This window comes from Macaca fascicularis, chromosome X, assembly GCF_037993035.2.
Source record: "Macaca fascicularis isolate 582-1 chromosome X, T2T-MFA8v1.1".
Taxonomy (NCBI): Eukaryota; Metazoa; Chordata; class Mammalia; order Primates; family Cercopithecidae; genus Macaca; species Macaca fascicularis.
In genome coordinates this window covers 159,816,457-159,823,214 of record NC_088395.1, presented here as the reverse complement: position 1 = coordinate 159,823,214, position 6,758 = coordinate 159,816,457, and positions in this window count along the sequence as shown.

Here is a 6,758-nt window from a genome sequence, read left to right as displayed (position 1 = left end):
AGGATTGCCTGAGCCTGGGAGGTGCAGGCTGCAGTGAGCCGTGATGGTGCCATTGCACTCCAGCCTGGGTGACAGTGCAAGACTCTGTCAAGAAAGAAAGAAAGAGAGAAAGAGAGAGAGAGAGGGAAAGAAAGGAAAAGAAAGAAAGGGAAAGAGAAAAAGAAAGAAAGAGAAAGAAAGGGAAAGAGAAAGAAAGAGAAAGAAAGAAAGAGAAAATAAATCCATCCACAGGCAGCACCATTTTCATAAATATGTGTGTAGATGGCAAATGCACCTTCTAAACTTTCTGAGCAGATAAGAGGCGTGGCTATGGCAGCCCCTGGTCTGAAGCTGGTGTAACCAGAAAGGATCGAGGCTGGTTTGGGGAACTGGAACATCTTATGTCAGGGGAGTTGTGCTGGATGTATCCTGCAATGGCTGGGTCCCCTCACCGAGGGATGGGAAGGAGCATCGTCTCCTTTCCGTGTGCCAGGCTTCTCAATGCTGGAAGGGGACTCGTTGGGTCAGTGGGACGTGGGCTTCGCGTTTGCTGGGCTGAAGACATAGCTCTCCATGCTAGCATCCCAGCGGACACTCCCACTGCCACTGCTGCTCCACGTCTTCATGTACACCAGTGAGCAGATTTGATAGTTTCTGCGCATACCGTGGGTGTGAAATGGTGCCCTGCTGGGCTTTGAGTCGGCATTCCCTGGCCACCAGCCATATTGCAGCGCTTTTCATTTCTTCTGTGAAATGCCCTTGCATGTCTTGGCCTTACATTTTGCAGGCGTTCTGTATTTTCCATACCAATCCTTGGGGTGTATGTCTTCGGCCTACCTGTTACTTGTCTTCTCAGTTTGCTGTATGTCATGTGATAAACAGAAAGTCTTAATTTTAATATCATAGCATTTACCAATCTGATTTTTTTTTTTCTTTTGAGACGGGGTCTCACTCTGTTGTGCAGGTTGGAGTGCAGTGGCACAATCACAGCTCACTGAAGCCTCCTGGGTTCAAGCGATCCTCCCACCTTAGCCTCCCAAACACCCGGGACTAAAGGCAGGCGCTGCAGTGCCCGGCTAATTTTGTAATTTTTTGCAGAGACAGGGTTTCGCTATGTTGCCCAGGCTGGTCTCAAACTCCTGGACTCAAGTGGTCCTCCCGCCTCAACCTCCCAAAGTACTGGCCCATGAGCCTGTGAGCCACCGCGCCTGGCTACCTTCTTTCGAATTCCTATTCAGACTGTGTGTTGCTGGTATATAGAAAAACAATGAATTTCTATGTACTGATTTTTGTATCAAATAACCTTGTAAACTCTCATATTAAGTCTAATAACTATCTTTGGGTTCTCTTTGTGGATTCTTTTTTATTTTCTGCGTACACAATCCTATCATCTGCAAGTAATGATTGTTTTGTTTCTTCTATTCCAGTCCTTTTAGCTTTGATTTCTTTTTTTGAGGTGGAGTGTGGCTCTGTCCCCCAGGCTGGAGTGCAGTGGCACAATCTTGGCTCACTGCAACCTCCGCCTCCCTGGTTCAAGCAATTGTCCTGCCTCAGCCTCCCAAGAAGCTGGGACTACAGGCGCCCACCACCACACCTGGCTAATTTTTGTATCTTTTTTTTGTTGTTTGTTTTGTGTTTTTTTGTGTGTTTTTTTTTTTTTTTTTTTTTTTTGTTTGTTTTTTGAGACGGAGTCTCCCTCAGTTGCCCAGGCTGGAGTGCAGTGGCACGATCTCAGCTCACTGCAAGCTCCGCCTCCCGGGTTCACGCCATTCTCCTGCCTCAGCCTCCCAAGTAGCTGGGACTACAGGCGCCCGCCGCCACGCCCGGCTAATTTTTTGCATTTTTAGTAGAGACGGGGTTTCACCGTGTTAGCCGGGATGGTCTCGATCTCCTGACCTCGTGATCCGCCCGCCTTGGCCTCCCAAAGTGCTGGGATTACAGGCATGAGCCACCACGCCCGGCCTGATTTTCGTATCTTCACCAGACACAGGGTTTCACCATGTTGGCCAGGCTGATCTGGAACTCCTGATCCACCTGCTTTGGCCTCCCAAAGTGTTAGGATTACAGGCATGAGCCACTGTGCCTGGCTGATTTCTTTTTCCTGCTTTACTTCCCTGGACTTGCTTTATCGTGCTTTTACTTCCTTTAAATGAAAGCATAGGAGGCATTCTCAATGTTCCATTACTAAGTATGTTTGCAGGGAGCGTTTGGTAGATATGTTTATCAGATTTAGAAAGCTCCCTTCCATTCCTAGTGTGCCATATGTTGAATTTTTATAAAATGCATTTTCTGAGTGCATTAATATGATCAGAGGGTTTTCCTCCTCTAATCTGTTAATGTGGCAAATTACATTAATTCATTTTAAAATGTTAAACCACTCTTGTATTTTCTGATCTAAACTCAACTTTGCATGATGTATTATTTTCATATACAATTCTGGATTGGGGGGTTTTTTGTTTTGTTTTGTTTTGTTTTTAGCCTCGTATTATCCTCGTCTGGTTTTGGTATCAAGACATCGTAAGGTGAGTTGAGGCAGTATTTCCTTTTTCAGCTGTTCACTGGAACAGTTAGTCTAAGATGGAGATGATCAGTTACTTCCATGTTTGCTGGAGATCATCTGTAAAACCAGCTAGGCCTTCCTTGTTTTTTTGGTTTTTGTTTTTTGGTTTTTGTTTTCTGTTTTTTGTTTTGTTTTGTTTTTGTTGTTGTTGTTGTTTTGAGACAGAGACTCACTCTGTTGCCCAGGCTGGAGTGCAGTGGTGCAGTCTTGGCTCACTGCAACCTCTGCCTCCCGGGTGCAAGCGATTCTCCTGCCTCAACCTCCTGAGTAGCTGGGACTGCAAGCGTGCACCACCACGTCCAGCTAATTTTTGTATTTTTAGTAGAGACGGTGTTTCGCCATGTTGGCCAGGCTGGTCTTGAACTCTTGACCTCAGGTGATGTGCCTGCCTTGGCCCCACAAAGTGCTGGGATTACAGGTGTGAGCCACACCTGTAGCATCTGGCCTGGCCTTCCTTGTTAGCTTCCTGCCTGTCCCTCTATAGATTTTAAACAATGGATCCAACTTCTGTAATAGTTATGGGACCATTTAGGTTTTCTGTTTCTTCTTGAGTAATTTTTTTATTGTGGGGAAAAAATACATAACACAAAATTTGCCTTTTTTTTTTTTTTTGAGACAGGGTGAGACAGGGTCTTGCGCTATTGCCCAGGCTGGGGTGCAGTGGCATGATCATTGTAACCTCAAACTCCTGGTCTCAAGGAATTCTCCTGCCTCAGCCTCCTGGGTAGCTGGGACTACAGGTATTCACCACCATGCCCAGCTAATTTTTAATTTTTTTTTTTAAAGACAAATCTCACTTTGTCACCCAAGCTGGAGTACAGTGGTGTGATCTCAGCTCACTGCAACCTCTGCCTCCTGGGTTCAAGCAATTTTTGTGCCTCAGTCTCAAATTTTTAATGTTTTTGGTAGAGATGGGATCTTGTTACTTTGCCCAGGCTGGTCTCCAATTCCCAGCCTCAATCAGTCCTCCTCCCTTGGCTTCCCAAAGCGCTGGGATCACAGGTGTGAGCCACCATGCCCAGCCTCCAGCTTTATTCTTTTGTATGTGGATATCAAGTTTCCCCTATACCATTTGTTAAAAAGACTGCCCTTTTCCCAATTTGTAGCCTTGATACCCTTGCCAAAAATCATCTGACCATATACTTGAGAGTTTCTTTCTGGGCTCTGGATTATATTCTGTCCCTTTTTGCCAGGACCACACTGAAATATGTTTTATTTTGTAATATATTTTGGAAATCAGGAAGTGTGAGTCCTTGAACTTTGTTCTTCTTTTTCAGAATTGTTTTGGTTATTTGGAGTCCCTTGAGATTCTACCTGAATTTAGGATGAATCATTCTATTTTGAGTCAAGTTTTGATAAACAATAGTTTTCTAGGAACATGCCTTTTTTTTTTTTTTTTTTTTTTTAAACAGAGTCTAGCTCTGTTGCCCAGGCTGGAGTGCAGTGGCATGATCTTGGCTCACTGCAACCTCTGCCTTCTGGGTTCAAGCAATTCTCCTGCCTCAGCCTCTCGAGTAGCTGGGATTACAGGCACCCGCTACCACGCCCAGCTAATTTTTGTACTTTTAGTAGAGACAGAGTTTCACTGTGTTGGCCAGGCTGGTCTCGAACTCCTGACCTCAGGTGATTCACCCACCTCGGCCTTCCAAAGTGCTGGGATTACAAGCGTGAGCCACCGCGCCTGGCTGGAACATGCCCATTTTGTTGAAGTTTTCAAGTTGATTAGCATAAAGTGTTTTGGTTTTATTTTTTCGTTGATTTATTATTAAGAAACTTCTTGGGTTGGCCGGGCGCGGTGGCTCACGCCTGTAATCCCAGCACTTTGGGAGACCGAGGAGGGCGGATCACAAGGTCAGGAGATCGAGACCATCCTGGCTAACATGGTGAAACCCCGTCTCTACTAAAAATACAAAAAATTGGCCGGGCGCGGTGGCTCAAGCCTGTAATCCCAGCACTTTGGGAGGCCGAGACGGGTGGATCACGAGGTCAGGAGATCGAGACCATCCTGGTGAACACAGTGAAACCCTGTCTCTACTAAAAACTACAAAAAACTAGCCGGGCGAGGTGGCGGGCGCCTGTAGTCCCAGCTACTCGGGAGGCTGAGGCAGGAGAATGGCGTGAACCCGGGAGGCGGAGCTTGCAGTGAGCTGAGATCAGGCCACTGCACTCCAGCCTGGGCGACAGAGCGAGACTCCGTCTCAAAAAAAAAAAAAAAAAAAAAAAAAAAAAAAAAATACAAAAAATTAACCGGGGCGTGGTGGCGGGCGCCTGTAGTCCCAGCTACTCGGGAGGCTGAGGCAGGAGAATGGCGTGAACCCGGGAGGCAGAGTTTGCAGTGAGCTGAGATCATGCCACTGCACTCCAGCCTGGGCGACAGAGCGAGACTCCGTCTCAAAAAAAAAAGAAACTTCTTGGGTCAAAACCAGATGACGTTGCTTAATGTTCATTTATTTTTAACCTACAAAAATTGCAGCTTCATCTTGTTCAACCTAATACACACGAAAGAGAATATGCTGCTTAGATGAATCATAAAGAATGATGATCAACTATTGCACATCTGTCCCCACTGACAGCCATCATGGACCCTTCTTTTTCCCTTCACAGTTAGTCCTAGCCTTTCCTTGGTTTTCTTTATACTTGTCCCAAATATGAATTAGCTTTAAACAATAAAGTATTTACTTTTGCAGCAATTTTTTTTTGTTTTATTTTTTTAAAAGTGTTAACTAGAATCACCATGCTGTACATCAGATCTCTGGAACGTCTCCATCCTGCATAACTGAAACTTGGTACCCTTTGGCCAGCATTTCCCCATTTCCCCTACCCCAGTCCTGGTGGCCACTGTTCCGCTCTGTTTCCATGAGGCTGACATTTTTACATTCTGCATGAGCGAGGTCATACAGTATTTGTCTTTCTATGCCTGGCTTATTTCACTTAATGTAATGTCCTCCGGGTTCCTCCATGTTGCAAATGGCAGGATTGCCTTCTTTTTATTATTTATTTATTTATTTTTGAGACAGAGTCTTGCTCTGTTGCTCAGGCTGGAGTGCAGTGGCTCACTGTAAGCTCCGCCTCCCGAGTTCACGCCCTTCTCCTGCCTCAGCCTCCCGAGTATCTGGGACTACAGGTGCCTGCTACCACGCCCGACTAATGTTTTGTATTTTTAGTAGAGATGGGGTTTCACCGTGTTAGCCAGGATGGTCTTGAATTCCTGACCTCAGGTGATCTGCCCGCCTCGGCCTCCCAAACTGCTGGGATTACAGGCGTGAGCCACCACGCCCAGCCAGGATTGCCTTCTTTTTAAGGGCTGAATAGTGATCCATTGTGTATCTGTACCACATTTTCTTTATCCATTCATCTGTTGGTGGGCACTTCATTTGATTCCATATCTTGGCGATTGTGAGTAGTGCTGCAATGGACACGCAAGTGTAGATATTGCTTCAACATACCTATTTCATTTCCTTTGGATACATACCCAGAAATGGGATTGCTGGATTGTATGGTCATTCTCATTTTAAATATTTTGAGGAACTACCATGCATACCATTTTCCATACTGGCTGTACTAGTTTCCAATCCCACCAACAGTGTGGAAATGTTCCCTTTTCTCCACACCCTCGCCAAAGTTTGTCTTCTTTTGTGTTTTTTAAAACGGTCATTCTAATTTGAGCGAGGTGGTGTCTCATTGTGGTTTTGAGTTGCATTTCCCTGATGATTGGTGATGTCGAGCATTTTTTTTCTTTCTTTCTTTTTTTTTTTTTTTGAGATGGAGTTTTGCTCTTTCACCCAGGCTGGAGTGCAGTGGTGCGATCTCGGCTCACCTCAACCTCTGCCCCCCGGATTCAAGCAATTCTCCTGCCTCAGCCTCTGGAATAGCTGGGATTACAGGCACATGCCACCACACCTGGCTAATTTTTGTATTTTTAGTAGAGACAGGGTTTCACCATATTGGCCAGGCTGGTCCCGAACTCTTGACCTCAGGTGATCTACCCACCTTGGCCTCCCAAAGGGCTAGGATTACAGGCGTGAGCCACTGCACCCAGCTGATGTTGAGCATTTTTAAAAATAGACCTATTCGCCATTTGTATGTCTTCTTTTGAGAAATGCCTGTTCAGGTCCTTTGCCCATTTTTATTTGGGTTATTTATTTCTGGTGTTTATTTTTTCAATTTTCAATTTTTAATTTTTAGGAGTACATAGTAGGTGTAACTGGGTTATTTTAAC